Source organism: Dromiciops gliroides, chromosome 4 (assembly GCF_019393635.1).
Source record: "Dromiciops gliroides isolate mDroGli1 chromosome 4, mDroGli1.pri, whole genome shotgun sequence".
Classification (NCBI taxonomy): domain Eukaryota; kingdom Metazoa; phylum Chordata; class Mammalia; order Microbiotheria; family Microbiotheriidae; genus Dromiciops; species Dromiciops gliroides.
The window spans coordinates 68,344,666-68,366,358 of NC_057864.1; the positions used below are offsets into that span (position 1 = coordinate 68,344,666).

Below are 21,693 nucleotides of genomic sequence, written 5' to 3' on the forward strand. Positions count from 1 at the left end.
AATAGGCATGTGATACAGCCTCTATATAATTTTACTTTGAATTTAGCCACAGAAGGAAACTGTATAGTATTGCTGGGCATTGTGCTATGTTTGTTGCATGTATTACTGTTATCCCCCCCCTCCTTTTTGCCATGTGTGGTATTCTAAAGTGACTTTCTGGCATGTTGGTTAATAACTTTTACTCTGGAATTTGGTACTGTGTTGTACAATTATAGAGACAAGACCTGCTAAAACTGATTTTATAAAGGACAGCAAAATTTCAAACCATGGAGAGAGATGTAATAGCCCTTGGCAAGAGGCTAACTGGCCACAAGCTCCCTTGGGATTTGTAGTTTTCCCACTATGGGCAAAGTGGAGATCAGGCTTTGGACAAGGAAAGAGAGATGGTTTGGGGAGAGATTTTCATTCATGAATATTGTGAGGAGCTCTCAAGGAGAAGTAGGAGAGAAGGGAGAGCTTGGTGAATGTCCCATGGCAATAGTGTGACCCAGGGCAGTGGACAATTATTAAAACATCTCCAGTTTCCTTCTGTAAGACCATGAGAGATGATCTCTAAACTGAGAGGTGTATGTGGCTGTTTTCTATTGTGGGTGCTCACCTCAATAACAGAAATGAAGAGAAACGAGTCTGCTGAGAGGAATGGGGAAGCCCTACCTGGTGGTCTCAGCCTTACTTCTGTGTTTTCTCAAATTTGGTAAAGAATATATCTTCTGGATTTAATATCATTTCTCAAAAACGTCTGTGATTGACACTGTCCTATGTTGCTTGGTGGTCCTTTGTTTATGGCATGAAGGCACAATAGAAGCAATGAAGGAGAGAGGTACTTTTTTTTTTTAGCACAGGGCTGAGAACTCAAACTCTAGCCCAATGTTACAGCATTTTGATCTTTAACTGGGGCATAAACATAAGCCATTTCATAACTGCCCTTCTAAGTATAGAATTACTATAAATTAAGGACCTGTTTTAGAATCTAACTCATAGACAAAAACAATAATGAAGAAGATGATAGCTAATATTTATACATGGGAGGAGGAAATGACAAATCATTACAACACATTTATTTATTTGTTTGGTTATCCATACATCCATCCATTCATCCATCCAATATCTATCTATCTATCTGTCATCGTCATCATCGTCATCCTCCTCCTCCTCATCATCATCTATCCAATGTCTTTGTTTACATGTTTATGTATTAATTTGTTTGTTCATTCATTTGTTCATTCATTCATTCATTTATGGAATAAAACAAACATTTCCATAACAAAGTACAACAAAAATATGATTGCACTTGAAACTACAAATCCACTACATACAACTTACTTTTCCTTATCAAATACACAATGGAATTATCATGTAAATTTCCCTTTTCCTCTTGCCAAGAAAACCCCAAATGGCATCATGAAAAGTTGTTCATGACTAAAAATGGCAAACATATATGTAGTGGTATGGGCCAGGCACTGTGCTAAGTACCTTATAGTCAATATTTCGTTTGATCTTCCCAACTCCAACAACCCTTCAAGGTAGGTAATATTATTATTCCCATTTTACAAATGAGGAAACTGAGGAAAACAGATCTTAAGTGACTTGCTCAGGGTCACACAACTAGTAAGTGTCTGAGGCTAGATTTAAACTCATGTCTTCCTGATTCCAGAGCCAGAGCTCTAGATGTGAGTCAAGGTTGCATATGTATATATACATTTATACACACATATGCATACACACATGTACACACATGTATATGCATTTTGAGAATAAAATATTGTATCAATTTCATTTATTATTATTGTTATTTCTAAGTTAGAGAACATCTGGCAGAGGATGATCAGGACAGTTAAGGACCTTGAGAATCTGCCATATGAAATCTAGTTGAAAGAATGTTAATATTTCGCCTGGAGAAAAGAAAAATTAGAAGGAACATGATAGCTGTCTTCAAGTATTATAAAGACTATTATATGAGGGGTTTAGAGGGATTTAGATTGATTTTGCTTTGACTCAGAGGTCAGAGTGAAGAGCCATGGGTAGAAGTTATCGAGAGACAGATTTAGGCTTAAAGAAAGGGAATCCCCACCCCCCTCTAGCCATTAGAACTTGGGACAAAGTTCCCTCATCTGGGAATGGATGACTGCTTGTTTTGTATGTTGTAGATAGATTATTATTTAGGTTCATGTAGGACTATAAGGATCGGATATTTGATAAGACTTAAGACATATTCTGATATTTAATTGTGATTGTATGCTGCCATATTGAGGATGGCTGTATCATAGCTAATTAATATGTAAGTTATAGACTTAAACCTAAAAGAGAAGCTGGAAAACAGAGAACATGAGCTTGGGTTGGAGAGAATGCTAGTATACTGGGACAGTGGTAGAACTTGGGGGAGCTTCTGTACTCCTCCCAGGGCTACAGGAACCCTAATTGGTCCTAATGGAGTTGTTCTGACAGAACAATGGAAGAACTTTGTCACCAACTGACATGTCTAGACTAAGTCTCCTGGATTGAATGGAAGAGTTCCTGGACCAAGGTGGAGATAGAACTAAGATCAGCAACGTGACAGCTACAATGTAGAGGGCAACCTTGGCCTTGACCTTCATTAGTACTTTGAGTTATGTAGACTGTGCAGCTTCATGGAAGGTGGTTGACTTTCTAGAGTTCTACTTTGGGTGTTTTTTTTTTCTGGTTGGGGGTTATTGAACTTAAGATCATACTATGCATTTGAAAGACAGTATTGAGGCAGCTAGCTGGCACAGTGGCTAGAGCACTGGGCTTAGAATCATCAAAGACCCATCTTCTAGAGTTAAAATCCAGTCTCACATACTGACTAGCTGTGTGACCCTTGGAAAGTCACTTAACCCTGTTTGCCTCAGTTTCCTCATCTATAAAATGATCTGGAGAAGGAAATGGCAAACCACTCCAGTATCTTTGCCAAGAAAACACCAAATGGGGTCATGAAGAGTCTGACATGACAGAAACAACTCAACAACAACAATAATAGATTCCTGAGGAGATAGACGTCATTAGAAAGAAAAAAAGACCTTATGTCCTTTGATGCAAGCCATTTGTGCTTTTTGTTGGAGTTAAATAAAATCTGTCACAAATTTGATGCTTTATTAGCCCAAGTGTTTGTGTGGGAACTAATGACTCTTTCCTTTGTTTTTGTCCTGCCCCCACTTTTATGAATGAAGAAGATAAAGGTATAGATGACATAATGGTCCAACTTGTAAATGACACAAATTGCAGGCTGCACATGTGTTGAATGATATGGGATTCAAAATTATCTTGAAAGGATAGTATGTTTATCCATATGAATAAAATTAAATTTAATAAGAACACTCATTCTTAGGTTAAAATCATCTTCAGAAATTCAAAACTGAAGTGACATGGATAAACAAAAATTTGTCTGAAAAAAGTATAGCAATTTTAGTGAATTTCATATTCAAGATGGGCCAATAGTGTGATACAGCAGCTAAAATAGTTAATGTGTTTTATAAAAGGGCTATGGGACTAGGAAGGCTTTGGTCCCATTGCTCTCTGCCCATGTGAGATCACATTTGAAGTACTATATTCAGTTCTGGGTGCCACATTTTACAGATGATGTTGATAAATTGGAAAGCATTAAGAGCAGCAGTAAGACCAGGATGTAGAATGGGCTTAACGTCATGACATATGAGAAATTGAAGGAATCTGGAATGTTAGGGCCATAGTAGAGGAGGCTTAAGGATATTTAGGGCTGTAATATGGAAAAAAAAATTGGACTTGTTCCCAGAGGAGAGAACATGGGATTAAGAAGTAGAAGTTAAAGAGGTAGATTTGGGCTTGATTTTAGTAAATGCTTCCTAAAAATTAGAGTTATTCCCAAAGTAGAAAGCACTGCCTTGGAAGGCAATACATTTTCATTCACTGGAAGTCTTTGAGAAAAGTCTGTATGACCATTTGTTGAGTATGTTAGAGAAGAGATTTTTGGTCAAATGTGAGTTGAAGTAAAGGGTTTCAGATCTCTATTAACTCTGAGATTCTGTCATCCAGTGACCCTTTTTTTGTAAGTCTTAGCTCTGAGTCAAATTTTGATGTTATCAGGAGAAAACTTGGGTGGGTTGTGGGTTGTGGGGAGCAGAGAAGCTAGGTGGCCAAGTGGATAGAGTGCAGAGTCTAGAAGGCTCATCATCTTGAGTTAAAATCTGACCTCATATACTTACTAGCTGTGTGAACCTGGGCAAGTCACTTAACCCTGTTTCCCACAGTTTCCTCATCTGTAAAATGAGCTGGAGAAGGAGGCAAACCACTCCTGTATCTTTTTCAAAAAAAACCCCAAATGGGGTCACGAAGAGTTGGACACAACCGAGAATTGACTGAATGACAAACGTGATGGGAGTAGAGGAGATGACTTAAAAGAGAGATGTTTAGTAGCAGTACCCCAAACTTTTAATTCAATGCAAACCTAAATCTTAATTCTGGCCACATTAAATTGAATTGAATTGCAGCTTGATGATTTGAGTCCAGTATTTGTTGTTGTCACTGACTCGTTTTCCAGTTGTGTCTGACTCCTTCCTTGTGATTCCATTTGGAGTTTTCTTGTCAAAGATACAGGAGTAGTTTGCCATTTCCTTCTTCAACTCATTTTATAGATGAAGAAACATAGGTAAAGAAAGCTAAGTGACTTTTCCAAAGTCACCTAGCTAGTAAATATCTTAGGCTGGATTTGAACTCGGGAAGATGAGTCTTCCTGACTCCAGGTCTGGCACTATATCTACTGTGCCACCTAGCAGCCTGAGTACAACATATTAAGAGCCATTGAGGTATAATATAAATACCTCTGTAATGAGCATTGGAAAGCCTGGAATTAAGTCCTAGTTCTGCCATTCAATAGCTCTGAGACTTTGGGCAAATTCTTTACCTTTCTGAGTCTCAATTCCCTCATCTATAAAGTGAGGAGGTTAACCTTGGTGACCTCTGGATTTAATAGTTTTTAACCATTGTGTTCTAAATGCTATGCTTTATGTCTATATTCTGTTTTTATTTTCTCATTTCCCTCTCCCTCTTTCTCTTTCAGATATGAGAAGAATCTGGTTCTGATGTTGAATTTCCCATTGAAAGCCAAGGTTGAATCAAACTAATATAGCTGGCTAGGTAGTTGTCCCCCTGCTCCCTCCCTATTCTCTGAACATTGTTATGGAAATAACATTGCACCTCAGCAAATAGAATGACCTCCCCTGATAGAGATTGAAATACCTTTCTTTCTTTTGATCAGGGTATATGAATAACTTTGCTCTCCTTCCAACCCCTTCTCTTGGGCTCTCATGTCTACCATTGGGTTAATTTTCTTTTAAAACACTCTTTTCAAGAGTTTCAGCAACTTGTAACCTGGCTCCTTCCTACCTTTCCAGCATTCTTATACTTTACTCCTCTCCAAACACTCTATGATCCCGATTCATTGGCCTATTTGCTGTTCCTCGCATATGATGCTCTATTACCCAAAGCCATACCTTTGCATCAGCTGGAAAGATAGGCCTCTTTGTTTTTACTTTTAGTTTACCTGGATTCTTTCAAAACTCAGCTCAAATCTCACTTTATTCAGGCTTCTCCTATGAGACTACCTTTCATCTACTCTAAATGTCGTGTATATGCCTAATAATTTCCATATTGTCTTTCCTATTAGAATAGAATGTAACTTTCTTCAGGGCAGACATTGTTTTACCTTTCTTTATACTTCCAGAAAGGAAGGAAAGAAAGAAAAAAAAGGAAGGAAAGAAGAAAGGAAGGAAGAAGGAAGTAAGGGAGGGAAAAATGTAGAAGGAAATAAGGAAGAAGGAAGAAAAAAGGAAGGAAGGAAGGAAAGAAGGAAAGAGGAGAAGGAAGAAAGAGAAAGGAAGGAAAAAAGTATTTATTAAGTATTTACTACATACCAGGCACTTTGCTAGGCTCTGGAAATATGGGGATAAGAATTCAAGCAAAATTAAAAAAATAAAAAGAAAGATGGTCCCTGCCCTCAAGGAGATTATCTTCTTTTTTAATATTTTGTTTTTAAAAATATTTTAGATAGTATTTTATTTTTACCAACTACATATAAAGATAGTTTTCAACATTAATTTCTGTAAGATTTTGAGTTTCACATTTTCCTCTCTCCCTCCCTTCCCTCACCCCTCCTAAACCTAGCAAGCAATTGGATATATAAGATACGTTACAATCATGTTCAACACATTTCCACATTAGTCATGTTGTGAGAGAAGAGTCAGAACAAAAGGAAAAAAACCACAAGAAAGAATAAACAAAACAACAACAAAAGTGAAAATTGTATGCTTCAGTCTGCATTCAGACTCCATAGTTCTTTTTCTGGAGGTGGAGAGCATTTTCCATCATGAGTCTTTTGGCATTGTCTTGGATGATTGTATTGCTGAGAAGAGATATCACAGTTAATCATTATACAGTGCTGTTTTTACTATGTACAATGTTCTCTTGGTTCTGCTCATTTCACTCAGCATCAGTTTATGGTAAGTTTTTTCAGGTTTTCTGAAATCTGCCTGCTCATCATTTCTTACAGCAGAATAGTATTTCATCACATACATATAACATAACTTGTTTAGCCATTCCCCAATTGATGGGCATCCCCTCAATTTCCAATTCTTTGCCACCACAACAAGAGCAGCTATAAATATTTTTGTACATGTGGGTCCTTTCCCCTTTTTATGTTCTTTGGGATACAGACCTAGTAGTGATATTTCTGAGTCAAAGGCTATGCACAGTTTTATAGCTTTTTGAGCATGGTTCCATATTGCTCTCCAGAATGTTTGGATCAGTTCACAACTCCACCAACAATGCATTAGTGTTCCAATTTACCCACATCTTCTCCAACATTTATCATTTTCCTTTTTTGTCATATTGGCTAATCTGAAAGGTGTGAGGTGGTACCTCATAGTAGTTTTAATTTGTATTTCTCTAATCAGTAGTGATTGAGAAATTTTTTTATTCTGGCTGTAGATAGCTTCAATTTCTTCATCTGAAAACTGCCTGTTCACATCATTTAATCATTTTTCAATTAGGGAATGACTTGTATTCTTATAAATTTGATTCAGTTCTCTATATATTTTAGAAATGAGGCCTTTATCAGAAATATTGGCTGTAAAAATTGTTTGCAAGCTTTCTGCTTTCCTTTTAATCTTGGTTGCGTTGGTTTTGTTTGTGCAAAACCTTTTGAATTTAATGTAATAAAAATGATCACTTTTGCATTTCATAATGTTCTCTATCTCATCTTGGGTCATACATTCTTCCCCTTTCCATAGATCTGAGATGTAAACTATTCCTTCCTCTCCTAATTTATCTATGGTATCACCTTTTGTGTCTAGATCATGTGCCCATTTTGACTTTACTTTCACATATAGCATAAGATGTTGGTCTATGCCTAGTTTATGCCATACTGTTTTCCAGTTTTCCAGAAGTTTTTGTCAAATAGTGAGTTTTTATCCCTGAGGCTAGAGCCTTTGTGTTTATCTAACAGGAGATTGCTATATTCATTTACTACTGTGTTTTGTGTGCCTAACCTATTCCACTGATCCATCACTCTATTTCTTAGCCAATACCAAATAGTTATGATGATTGTCACCTTATAATTCAATTTTAGATTTGGTATGGCTAGGCTACCTTCCTTTACGTTTTTTCACTAATTCCCTTGATATTCTTGACCTTTTGTTCTTCCAGATGAAGAAACTTATCTTTTAAGGGAAAACACACAAAACAGAGCTGAAAAGTTGGGGGAGGGGTTGTACCTAGCATGGGGCCAGGAGGGGACGTGGCCCCATCTACAAAATGTATGTTACAGGAGGAACTCACCAAAGAGTGAAGGGAATGGATCTTCCAAAGGGATGTTCCCGGATAAGAAGGCTGAAGGGATGGTTAGATGTTCCAGGACGATGAGGCCTCAGGTGCTGAAGCTGAGGCCTCAGCTACTTAGCTGAGAGACTGGATATTTAACACAGTGTCTTTCACATGAGTGCATAATAAATGCTTATTGATTGACCTCAGCAGTTCCCCTAAGGGAACTGATGAGCAAAATACAGGTTGTGATGGGGATTTTTCCTCTGCCTTTGCTTCCTTGAGAGCACTATGGGGTCTCACGCCTTCAAAAGCCAGTCTTCTCTTGACTGTCTCTGTTCTGTGGCTTTACCTAAAGGCTAAATGCCAAAAAAGGGGGTGTTTTTTAGTACTGATAAAGAAATAGTGTAGTTCCTGACCTGTTTCCAGCTCTCTTCCAAATGTAGTCACTCCCACTGTGTTTTTCCCCCCAGAGTAGAAATGAATTTTCCTGGCACAGGGTCTAGGCATATACTGTAACACACACAATTCCTCCAGTGGCCCGAGCTGTGAACAAGTATTTATGAATGATAAATGGAAGATGGTCCAACACTAACTGGATCGTGGGTAGAGGTGTGTCTGGCAACTTTCTTCCAAGGCTCAGTTACTGTGGAATGCTCTTTGGGAAGCCCTATTTCTGGACTGCATGTCTCTGAGTGATTGTATTTGCAATTCATGTATCTTATCCTGAAGGATGAGAGAGAGAGAGAGAGAGAGAGAGAGAGAGAGAGAGAGAGAGAGAGAGAGAGAGAGAGATCACAGCCCTCACCAGGAAAGGGAAAAAAACAACAACCTCCAAAGGTTCTGAAGCAGCATCAGATACTCTGGGATGCATCAGAGGCAGTCTAAACAGTGGCGTAAGTAAGAATTCCAGAACTACAAGCAAACATTGGCAAGTGGCCCCCTCACTTTCTTTCTGTATTTCACTAAGCCCAGCAATGTTCTTGCCATGCATTTGTTCTCATCACTACCGCCTTTTGTGAGCAAGGCCTCTGGAGTGATGTCATGCTTCTCTAGTATCCCCTCGCCCTCAACCTCTTGGTCGATGCCCCAAATTCTTTTACTAAGAATGATAATAATCATAGCTATAATTTATATGAAGATTTAATAGTTGTACAGCACTTTAAATATACTATCTCATTTATTTCTTTCAACAATCCTGTGATATAGATGCTATTATTATCATTCCCATTTTATAGATGAGGAAACTGAGGATGAGAATGATTAAGTGACTTGCCCTGGGTCACACAGGTAAGTATCTGGGGTGGGATTTAAACTCAAGCCTTCCTGACTCCACATCTAGCACTCTTACCCACTCAGTGACCTAGCTTGGAAAAAAGTTCTCCTTCACTACTTAGATAAAACTTATAGTTCAAACATTTTTTTTTTTTAGTGAGGCAATTGGGGTTAAGTGACTTGCCCAGGGTCACACAGCTAGTAAGTGTTAAGTGTCTGAGGCCGGATTTGAACCCAGGTACTCCTGACTCCAGGGCCGGTGCTCTATCCACTGCGCCACCTAGCTGCCCCCTAGTCCAAACACTTTTAAAAGAGACTTTTCTTAGGGGTTTTAACTGACAACTATGATTTCAGCCCAGAGAGGGAACTTTGTAGTGTGGAAATTCCTTCCATTGGTGCAGATCACCAACTCATCTGTAACTTACAGTCTTTTATTTTATCTATCTATTTATCTATCTATTTATTTGTTTGTTCGTTTATTTATTTATTATTATTTTTTGTGGGGCAATGAGGGTTAAGTGACTTGCCCAGGGTCACATAGCTAGTAAGTGTCAAGTGTCTGAGGCTGCATTTGAACTCAGGTTCTCCTGAAGCCAGGGCTGGTGCTTTATCCACTGTATCTCCTAACTACTCCTTGTAACTTACAGTCTTAAAGAGTTAACAGGTGGGGACTAAGAGGTGATTTGCTGATAGCCACACAGCTCTTATGTGTCAGTCAGAACCCTGGTTTTCCTGACCCTCAGGTGTGTCCTCTATCTACTATGCTGCTCTTGCCTTTTTGAACAGGAAGCATATAATTCTACATTATAAGTGACATATATGATGCTTTCCAGAGGACAGTTTTTCTTAAGGATGGAGGGAGGGAGGGGGGGGGAGAGAGAGAGAGAGAGATACTCGAGGTCATGGTATTTCCCACAAATGGATGTTGGGGAGGAGTATGGGACCCCTGCTTAAGACAAACTTTGGATATTACACAAATTTGCATTTTACCTATGGGTGAACCTAGCATTAAGGGTCAGAAGACACAGGTTTTGTCCTGGCTTACCCTACTGCCCTGCTTCTATAGCCTGGAGCAGATGCTTCAGCTCCCTGTGCCTCAGTTTCTCTGCAGTCCTATTCCAAACCCACCCAAGCCCTTCACCTAGCTTCAGCCCTGAAAGATGGAAATAGCACAGACAACAAACCCAATGGGGAGGGGATGATAAGGTCAGGAGAGATCAGTCAGAGAAATAAGGCTGTCTGCAGGCTATTTGGCAAGTCCAGACAGGAGAAAAGAGAACAGAACTGCATCAAGAATGTTGTTCCCAAAGGGACATTTCAGGTCCCTTCAGGGAGGAGAAATGAAAATAAAGAGAAAAATTCAACCCCCAAATGGAAATGTGACAGAAACAAGGAAAATGAGAAACCAAAATAGAGGCAAAAAATGGTGGGGGGGGGGATGGGAGAGGGGAGGAGGAGGAGGAGGAGGAGGAGAATGTGATAATTCCAAGAAGAATAATGATGTTTATTAACTTTGCACCAACTCTTCCCAAGTGACTTCTCTCCTAAGAGCCACTATATATAGTTTACAGTCTCTGGTCATGACCTTCATCTGCTATTATTATTTTTTTAGCTTTTGGTTAGAACAGAATAGATGCCATCTCTCTGGCTCAGCTTACAGCCCCAAGTGGATGCTTGGTTCAGGGGTCTTCTGCTTCTTTCTTTTCTACAGAGCTGGAGCCAGACTGGGTGTTGGAGTCTTGTGGGATTTCTCTTCTTTGGCTGCTACTTTAATAACATAATAGCTTACATTCAAATAATTATTGAAGGTTAGCAAGAGGTTCACAACAACCCTGAGGGCTAGACTAATAGCCCATACGATTATTCCCATTTTAGAGATGAGGAAACCAAGGCTTAAAGGAGTTAAGTGTCTAGCCTATAGGCAAAGAGTTGAGAAATCTCGAGATGGGGACTCAAACAGAAGTCATCTGATTCAATGTCTAATGGTTTTTGCATTGTGTCAAACTGTCTCTTAAAAGGAGAGACTTGTGGCAATTTGAGTCAAGATTGGGGCTTGAAGCCAACAGGAGCATGGGAGGGGAAGTGTTTGCCTCATTGTGGTACTGGAGACCTGCATAAGGGGTGGAAAATAGGTAGGATTTAGGAGAGAGACAAGGTGGGCTCTGGGATTGAATGGATTGTTATTCTAGGCTATTGGGTCCAAACCCTGAGAGGCATCAAAAGAATTTGGATTCCCCCTCAGGTTTGGATCAATCTCTTTCTAGAGTAAGTGTGGCTCCCTGCCATGAAGTGAGCCAAGGCAACTGTATATGATGCCTCAGCTTAAACCTGAAGTGGGTTAATGGATTTGTGGGGTGACTGGCAGGGATTGCATTGACCTGTGCTCAGTTTCAGAAGGTATTTCTCTCCCCAATTTTTGTTTCTGTTGAGAGCACAACCTGGAAGTCATCCTCAATTATTTCTTCTCCCTTTACAATCTCTCTCATATCTACCTCCTTTTCTCTACTCACACAGACAGTTCTCTAATTTCAGCTTTCATGTCCTCTCACCCAGACTACTGAAACAGCATTTTGAATATTTTTTTTTTTTTTTTTGCGGGGCAGTGAGGGTTAAGTGACTTGCCCGGGGTCACACAGCTAGTAAGTATCAAGTGTCTGAGGCCGGATTTGAACTCAGGTACTCCTGAATCCAAGGCTAGTGCTTTATCCATGGTGCCACCTAGCTGCTCCCTTTTTTGAATTTTTTTTTTTTTTTTTGCGGTAAAACAGCATTTTAATCGGTATTCCTGCCCACAGTCTTTCCCCTTGCTAATCCAGCCTCTTTATGGGTCTAACTTGTCACTTCTCTTGCTCCAGGAAGTCCCTCTTGCCTCCAGGAGGCTTCAAGGCTTTCCTGGTTTCCTTTAAGTCCTAGATAAAAGCGTATCTTCGACATATGAATCCTTCCATGATTCTCTTAATTCTTACACCTTCCCCCTCTTAATTATTTCCCTTTTATCCTACACATGGTTTATTTGCACATATTTATTTATTTGTTGTCTTCTCCAGTAAACTATAAGCTTCTTGAGGATTGGGACTATCTTTCGCCTATTTTTGTAAGACCAATGCTTGGCACATAGTAGGTACTTAATAAGTGTTTGTTGACTGACTGAAGGGCAAAAGCAAGTAGGCTATGGGATTTTTAGCATGTATTATTTTTTTTTTTTGGTGGGGCAATGAGGGTTAAGTGACTTGCCCAAGGTCACACAGCTAGTAAGTGTCAAGTGTCTGAGGCCAGATTTGAACTCAGGTCCTCCTGAATCCAAGGCTAGTGCTTTATCCACTGTGCCACCTAGCTGCCCCTAGGCTATGGGATTTTTAAAGTCTTTTCTAGATTTAGTGCATATTTATCTTCTTTATTCATTCTATATTCTAACTCAAATGGTCTAATTGCTGATTTCTCCCTGTCCCCAACTTTCCATCTTCCATCTTTATGCTTTTTCACAGACTATCCCCCATGCCTGGTATACATTCTCTTCTCACTTCCATCTCCATCAAATTCTTAGCTTTCTTCAAACCAAGCTCAAAGTGGTAGTTTTTATAGGAAACTTATCTTAATCTCTCAAGTTGTTAGTACCCTTTTTCCTGGAAATTATTTTGTATTTTTTTCATATACATGTGGAGAAGGGGCTACCTCTCTCTATTATCTGCCAACCAACTTCTATGTACCTACCAGGCAAGCATGTCAGCTTAACCGACGGTTTAGAAACCATGAGACTAAGACCCCTGAAAATCACCATTCACCCTCTACCCTCTACCCCCATACTAACATTATTGCTTCTAGCCTGGTCCCCAGAGCCATTATCTAAGGAAACAACCACTGGAGAGAATGAACCCATTATTCTTACTACCACCATAACCACCAACAACAACCACTGACCAATCAACATAGAAGGGAAGAGACCTCCTACATATTTTGTCTCCCCCTCTTATAATTTAAGTTTCTTTGAGAGCTGGGACTGTTTTACTTGTGTGTGTGTGTGTGTGTGTGTGTGTGTGTGTGTGTGTGTGTCTATGTGTTGCTAGTGTTTAGCAGCATAGTGCTTTCTTTGCATGTAGGTGTTTGAGAAATGGTTATTGATTAATTGATTCATTTTGTTTTCTTCCAATAGATTTTAAGCTTCTTGAGGCCAGGAATTGCTTCATTTTTTGGTCTCTATATCTTCAGTGCCTAATACAGTGCGTGGACTATAACACGCATTTAATATATTCTAGTTCTGAAAAATATGAGGTGTGCTCAAGTAGATGAGGGTCAAACTAGTGGCAGAGTGTTTGGAAAACTCTGGATTATTTCAGGGTCATTGACAACCAAATGCCACAAGGGTCCTGATTATTTATAGGATCCAGATAGTTATACTCATTATGTACCTCTTCTCCATTTCTCTCATCATATCCTTATACCCATTCTTAGTCCTACCCTACCTTCAATGCCCAGATCATATCCCTTTTGCCATGTGATGGCATGACTCCCTTATTACAGAATGATTATTCCCTCTTTTGAAGGCTATAGCACTTTCTTTTTCTTTTCTTTCTTTCTTTCTTTCTTTCTTTCTTTCTTTCTTTCTTTCTTTCTTTCTTTCTTTCTTTCTTTCTTTCTTTCTTTTTTTTTTGCAGGGCAATTGGGGTTAAGTGACTTGCCCAGGGTCACACAGCTAGTAAGTGTTAAGTGTCTGAGGTCAGATTTGAACTCAGGTCCTCCTAAATCCAGGGTCAGTGCTCTATCCACAGTGCCACCTAGCTGCCCCCAAGGCTATAGCATTTATTATCTATATTAACCATCTGATTGTATATGGACAGGTAGTAAGGTTTTTAAAAATATGGATCTCTCTTTTTTCCACAAAAATGCTACTATAATGTTTCAAAGAAGGCATTATATATAAAATTTTCACAGGCCATTTCAATAGTATGCAAGCTTTGTCAGTTTCTACCAATATAGACAGGATGTGAATATGGACCTAGAGGGAGTGAAGCTGATAACTTTGTACAGATCTGTCTCACTTAAATCTAATTCACATGCAAGTCAAGACATTACCCGTATAATGTTGTTGGGAAGAAGAAGAAGAAGAAGAAGAAGAAGAAGAAGAAGAAGAAGAAGAAGAAGAAGAAGAAGAAGAACAACAACAACAACAACAACAACAACAACAACAACAACAACAACAACAACAACAACAACAACAACATGTGATGAAGGAAAAAGAAAAGAAGGAAAGAAAGAAGAAGAAAAGAAGATGAAGAGGAGGGAGAGGAAGAAGAAAAAGAAAAGATGATGATGATGAAGAAGAAGAGCAGCAGCAGCAACATAATTGCTAATATGTCTGATGACCCAAGATAAGGCTAAGCATGGAAAAGCTTATCATCAGAATGTTAAGTACCAAGTGATTATTTCCCCCCCTAAGTCACAGTCATAAATAAAAGAACAGAAAATGCAAAATGGTCCTCAGTCCTCTGGAATACCATCCTACTTTTGACATGATGGTGGAAGAGTTATAGGAAGTGAGGCAGTTCTTAGACCACACATTAACATTAAGCTGTTGCTAAATGAAACAATGTGTCACAGGTTCCATTTGGATAAGCAAAAGAAAGAAGAAAAAGGTGGTTCAGTTTCATACCAGAAGAAAGAAAATCCTCCTGAAAGAAAGGTGATGGACTGAATATGCAAAATGATACATACATTTTTTGGAAATGACCAAGATAGGAATTTATTGTGTTTGACTGTATATTTGTTACAAGGGCTTTCTCTTTTTAAAAAATTTTTCAGTGAAGGGGAAGGTGGGAGGGAAAGAAATTGAATCCTTCTTAATTGAAAAAAAAAGAAACTTTAATTAAAAAAATCATTTCCTGGAACTCTGGGTCAATTTGCCTTTCAGTGGTCAGGATTGAGCATAAGCAGACCACCATGAAGGAAACTGCAATTTATGTACCAACCTCTGATGCAGAGAGCTTGGTGGGAATTCTATCTAAACTAGATCATCTCCAAAGCATTTGTAGATGAATCCAGGAGGAGAACAAGGACAGATGCCAAATGGAACTGATCTGATGGGGTTTCTATGTTGATCCATTCTTCTTGGTGAAAACAGCAGAACTACCACATTCGAACTCTACCAACTCAGTGCCAGATATGCCATATAAGATAAAGTTAGGAAATATGACCGGACCTAAGTAAATACATATAGAAAATAAATCCACACAGGAGATGATGGAATCTTAAAGGTACCCAGGAATTTTCGACATACCTGAAAGACGAGAACATTTAAAAAAATTAAAAGATAATGGATAATGCTTTTATCTTCAAACTACAATCAGAAGCTACTAACTCATATTCTGACTTTCTCATTTCTGTAATAGCCTTATGATCTACATGTGTTCCCTTTTTAATTTTTATTTAATTTTAATTTTGTATTTAATTTTTTCCCCTACATGTGTTTCAAGGGTAACCTTGATGAAAATATGAAAAGGGAACAAGCAGGGTTTAGCAGACAATTTTCTAAAACAAACAATATTGTTAGTGGCATAGCTAACTAAGAAATGCCCTTTATGCCCTTTGCTTGTTGATAGTAATAAGAGAAATGTTTGACTTTGGTCAATTAATGTCTATTCTTTGGGACTAGTCATTCAACTAGTTGCAAATACATTTAGAATTGTACTATTTTGTAGGTCATAGAAGTCCATTATGTCCACAGTCATCAAATGGGATATTTTCTGAAATGCTTTAAGGAGATATGGGTAGGATCACAATGTCATAGAATCATAAATTTAGAGCTAGAAGGGAACTTAGGGGTCATCAAGTTCAACTCTCTCATTTTACACAATTGTAAAGCACAATTCTAAAGCAGATGTCTCCAAAAGTGAGAGATGATAAGTTCCCTTCCCTTGGAGGTCTTCAAGAAGAGAATAGACCACGATTTGACAGATATAGTATACTGATTATTGTGTGTGTGTGTGTGTGTGTGTGTGTGTGTGTACATGGATTGGACTCAATGAGGTCCCCTTTGACTCTCATGCTTTGATTCTACAGCTATAGAAATAATTTTGATCAATAATAGTCTTAACTTTAACATCAAGTGGGGTATAAAACAGAGAGATATTTGGCCCCTGGTATTCAACAGTGTCAAGGATTACATTCCATACAGAATTCAAACTAGGAAGGATTTCCTATTACATATAATTATATATTATATATGGTGAGGTTTTCTAAATGATTTTTAATTCATAGATAATACACATTATATTGCATAAATTATGTTAAGGCTTGGAAAACTACATAGCATCCTGAGTGAATTTTACAATTATTCAAAAGAGACAAGTTTAAGAATTGATATTGGAAAAACAAAGTGGGGAAAAAAGACACAAGCTGTTTAGGCTATTTATAATAGAGTAATATTTATAATAATCTATTCCTGTAGTAGCTGATTGAGTTATGGGGTCTCCCTCTCTATGTCTCTCTATGTATCTGTGTCTTTCTTTTTCTCTCTGCCATAAGGACCAATTTTTAATTGGGGAGTGTTAGCTATGTGGCTCACCACAATATTGGGGCAAGGAAGGAGACCAACAGCCTCCCTCAAAAACAGAAGAGGATTTATTAACAAGAACAAACTTAAAAAACACAAGCAAGATCAGTAGAATTAAGGGAAAGGAAATAAAATGGGGGAAGGGAAATGATACAACCTGAATAAACACCACCACCCAGGAATCAGCTGAGAACACACATGGCTGCATCTTGTCACCTTCCAACTTTAAGCTTGAATGGTGAATCTCCTCCTTTCTTCTTCCCAGTAGACCCCAGACTGACCACACACAGCCCCAAGCCAATTGGCTGGCAGCCCTGACTGACAGTCACATGACTGCTCTCACTGGGCTTCCAGTCATTATAATTTTGCCAGGTCCATGTAGGCATTGGCGAGTAGTGATGATGTGGGGTGCCAGCACCATGGCAACAGCTACAACCAATGGGTGGAGCACTGTGCTGTTTGTGGAGGAGGAGCTGTGCCTGAGCCCCAGGCCAGTGTGCGTGCTGTGTGCCAGGGTTTTTAAAATTCTAGCCAAAAGATCGGGTCATAAAAACCTCAAATAACAATTAATTCTTTACACTGCATATGTGTGTGCAAATATACACACATACATACATACACACTCATATACATATGTGAATTAGGATAAAGGTTGAGTAATAAGAGATAAGGCAGAATTGCATTTAGGGGGGCAGCTAGGTGGCACAGTAGATAAAATATCGGCCCTGAATTCAGAAGGACCTGAGTTCAAATCCAGCCTCAGACACTCGACACTTACTAGCTGTGTGACCTTGGGCAAGTCACTTAACCCTCATTGCCCTGCAAAAAAAAATTGCATTTAGGAAATTATTTAGTACTTTCATTAATCCAAAATCTACTCACTGTAATTTTTTAAAAATCCATCTTTTTAACAGTATTAATCTTCATGTGGCATCATGAGGCTGTGAATCATGAAATATTGTGATCCAAGGGAAAAAAAATGCTGGATGTTCAAAGGAAAATGAAAAACCACATGTTGGATTTCCATCCATATCTATATCATGTTTCTGATGATGATTACATGAGATAGCATAAAAGACTTCTTCAAGTTTTCATGGACAAGCTTGATTTCAAAAGAGAATGATCTAGTCCTATTCTAAATGGATGATTTGTGAACATTCACAAAGAAAGCAATGATCACTAAGAGTTACTATGGCTTCACCAAAAATAAGTCATACTGTCTGATGCATGGTCACTGTGTCAGTTGGCTTTGCTAGTTGATTTTCTTTTTGTCACAGAAGAGGGTTCAAAGTAGGGGTGTGATGGTAGTATATGAAAAAGTAATTGTGGTGTAAAATATAAAAGACAAATTGAAAAAGAAAGAATAGACCATGCCACACTAAATTTATTTTCTTTATTGTTAGGATTATTAGACTATTAGATTGGAGTAATATCATAGACCATTTAATATTCTACATTATAATATTAGACCATATAATATAGTGTAGCACTATGTGATCAGGAGATTTCTCATTTATACAACAACTTCTCTATTAGCTAGGATTTCCAGTATCAATAGCGAAGGAAAAATAAAATTAGCAGCTTAATAGCAAATAGACCTTGTTCTGAAACCCAATTCTGACCCTGCTTTAAATCCAACCTTCAGTCATGGGATTGTGTCCTGGATCCTCTAATTGGCTCAATTCATTCAATGCTTCCTTCCTGACTCTGACTCATGTGGGTGAAGTGATGGAATTGGACTCAGGAAGATCTTGTTTCAAATCTCACCTTAGACTTACTAATGTGGCCTTGGGCAAGTCAAAGGAGTTACTCAACAAGCATTTTCAAAAGAGCTACTATGTACCAAGCACTGTGCTAGGCACTGGGTATACAAAGAAAGGCAAAAGACAGCTCATACTTTCAAGGAGCTTATAATCTAATGGAGAAGTCAACATACAAAAAACTATGTACAAATGATATACAAATGATAAATTGTCAATAATTAACAGAGGGAAGACACTAAGCATTAAAAGGTATCAACTCAACCTCTCTAGGCCTCAGTTTCCTCATATGTAAAATGAGGGAGTTGAACTTGATGACCCCTAAGTTCCCTTCTAGCTCTAAATCTATGATTCTATGATACTGTGATCCTACCCATATCCCCTTAAAGCATTTCAGAAAATCTACCATTTGATGACTATGGATATAATGGATTTCTAATGGTAGGTACCATTTTGGAAGAAGGTGTCTAATGGGGTGTCTTGGGGATTTATCCTCGGTCCTAGGCTATTCAAAATGTTTATCAACAACTTTAAAGGAGGCATATCAAATTTTCAGATGATACAAAACTTGAAGGAATAGCTTATCTGATGAATGGCAGAATCAGGCTCCCAAAATATCTCAACAGACTAGAATGATGAAATTTAATAAGAATAGGAATAAAATCCTATACTCTTATCCTTATGGTATAAAAATCAACAACATAAATTCAAGACAAATTTGGTGCATCTAGGAAACAGTTTATTAAAAAGGAAAAAAAAAAGGTCTGTTCATTTTGGTGAACTCCAATATCATACTAAGCAACATGGTAGCCAAAAGAGCTAATGTGATATTAAGACTCATTTACGGGGCAGCTAGGTGGCACAGTGAATAAAGCACTGGCCTTGGATTCAGGAGGACCTGAGTTCAAATCCAGCCTCAGACACTTGACACTTACTAGCTGTGTGACCCTGGGCAAGTCACTTCACCCTAATTACCCTGCAAAAAAAAGACTCATTTACAGAGCATAGTGTCCAAAACAAAAGAGGTATACTACTGGACTGATGTAGTCTGCCTTTACCACCCCACATCTAGAGTATGGTCTGCACTTCTGGGGCTACAGTTTGGGAAGGATAAATTGGCAAACTGAAGCAAGACCAGATGAGACTAATCAAGATGGTGAGAGGACTAGAGACCATGCCATGCAGGGATTGGTTACAGGACCATGGATGTTTAGTCTGGCAAAAAGAAAACTTTGAACATCATAGCTCATTTGAATGGCCTATCATGTGGAAAAGTTGTTAAATTTGTTTTGTTTGGCTCCAGTAGTCAGAAGTAGGAGCAATGGGTGGACTATAGAGAGAAGCTGATTTAGAGTCAATACCAGAATGTTCTGCTGGTAATTTCATGATGTCAGGAGGAAATAATGAAGACTTCTTCACATTGGGCAGACCTCCCTTTTTTGAACTTATGGGAAGACATGGATAAGAGACATTCAGGACAGGCATGCATGCAAAATTTATAGGATCGTAGATCTAGAACTAGATGGGACCTCAGAGGTCATCTAATTCAGGAATTCTTAAACTTTTCCCACTCATGACCTCTTTTTGCCTGAGAAATTTTTAATCAATCATGAGTATATAGGTATATAAAACAGGTATCCATAACCATTTACTGTTGCCAAATTTTTCTCCACCCCCACATTGAGTTACACGACCCCTTCTGGGGTCTCGACCCATATTTTAGGAACCTTTGATCTAAGCCAACCTTTCTCATTTAACACATGGGGAAAACAAAGTCCAAGAAGGTTAACTGACTTTTCCAAGATCACACAGGCAGTAAATGTCAAAGGTGATATTTGAACCAAGGTCCTTTGACTCCAGAGCATAATATCATTTACACAATATCATACTACCTTTCCATTGTACCAAACCACAATCTGTATTATTGGGGGGAAATTCCAAATAAGTGAAATCACAGATCCATTTGAGGATTTACAAGGAAAAACTTTATATTAAGGACACTCAAAAGTGGAATACTAACACAAGAAGTATTAGCCCTTGTTTGTCAGCAGTTTTCTTTTTTTTTTTTTAAAGAACTATCATCATCTTTTTATTTACATTTTATTGATATATTTTATTTTTGTCACCTTCATATTTCCTCGCTCCCCAAAGAGCCCACTCTTTATAACAGACATTTTAAATAGAGGGAGAAAAGACCAGCAGAACTAACCAACACAATGATCAAATCCAAAGTCATGTGCAACATTCCAGACCCCCGCTCCCACCCACCCTGCCCCCCCCAAAAGGAGAAGGGCACTTGCATATGTCTTCTAAGAGGCCAAGCTTGATCATTAAAATTTCATAGCATTCAGACTTGGGTTTTTTAATGGTGATGCTTTTTCATTTAATTATTCTAGTTATGTGTTTTCTTTTTTCTCCTTCACTTTTCATCAGTTCAGTCTTCCCATGCTTCCTAGTATTCTATTTCACTCATGTTTGTCATTTCTTATAGTGCAATAATTTTTTATTACAGTGAGATACTACAATTTGTTTAGATAATTGATGGACATCTATTTTGTTTCTAGTTCTTGGCTACTACAAAAAGAACAGCCATAAATATTTTGGTGTATATAGGACCTTTCTTTTTTTAATCCCTGACCTCTTGGTATATGCCTAGCAGTAGGATCTCCAGAAAGGGCATACATCATGGGATACCACAGTCTTCAAAGAATTAGAAATTGAATCTCCCCCAAAAGGCAATGGAGACGTGCATGGTGGGTGTGAACAGGCTGTAAAACACTCATTGAAGAACTATGTATTTGTAAGTGATGACGTTGTATTTAGGAAACCCTAGAGCTTCGATTTATATAATATCTTGCTTTTTCAAACGTATATGCTTCAAAAACAACAAACAAACAAACAAACAAACAAAAAACCCGTATATGCTTCTTCCCAACCAGTAGGCAAATCTGGGCTCTGCCTCGGATGCCCGGTGACGAGGGCTGGGGCAAGAAGCAGATCCACTTACAGGTTCACATCCGCCGCCATGTCTGATCCCGAGCTGCCACCGCCGCCTCCTGCAGCCTGTAGCGCAGGCAAGGGAGGTAAGCTCTCAGCAGTTTTCAAGATAAAAATTCAACTTGGTAAGCTTTGTAGCTTATTTGAATTTTGAGCTTCTGTTATACTATATAAATGATAAGGAGAAACAATAGATGGATAACCTGTATGCGACATTGGTTTTAAGATAGTAGGAGAATCAGACAGTGGCATCCTAAAAGTGCAATATGTCTTTTATGCGAGGTTTATGAAAGGACATGACAGAATTGC

General features: G+C 38.5%; 1 pseudogene; it reads right to left on the minus strand.

Moving 5' to 3' along the window:
* LOC122754609 overlaps positions 1 to 21,414 on the minus strand; it is a 108,554-nt pseudogene extending 87,140 nt beyond the window's left edge.
* Positions 21,415 to 21,693: the final 279 nt, after the last annotated feature.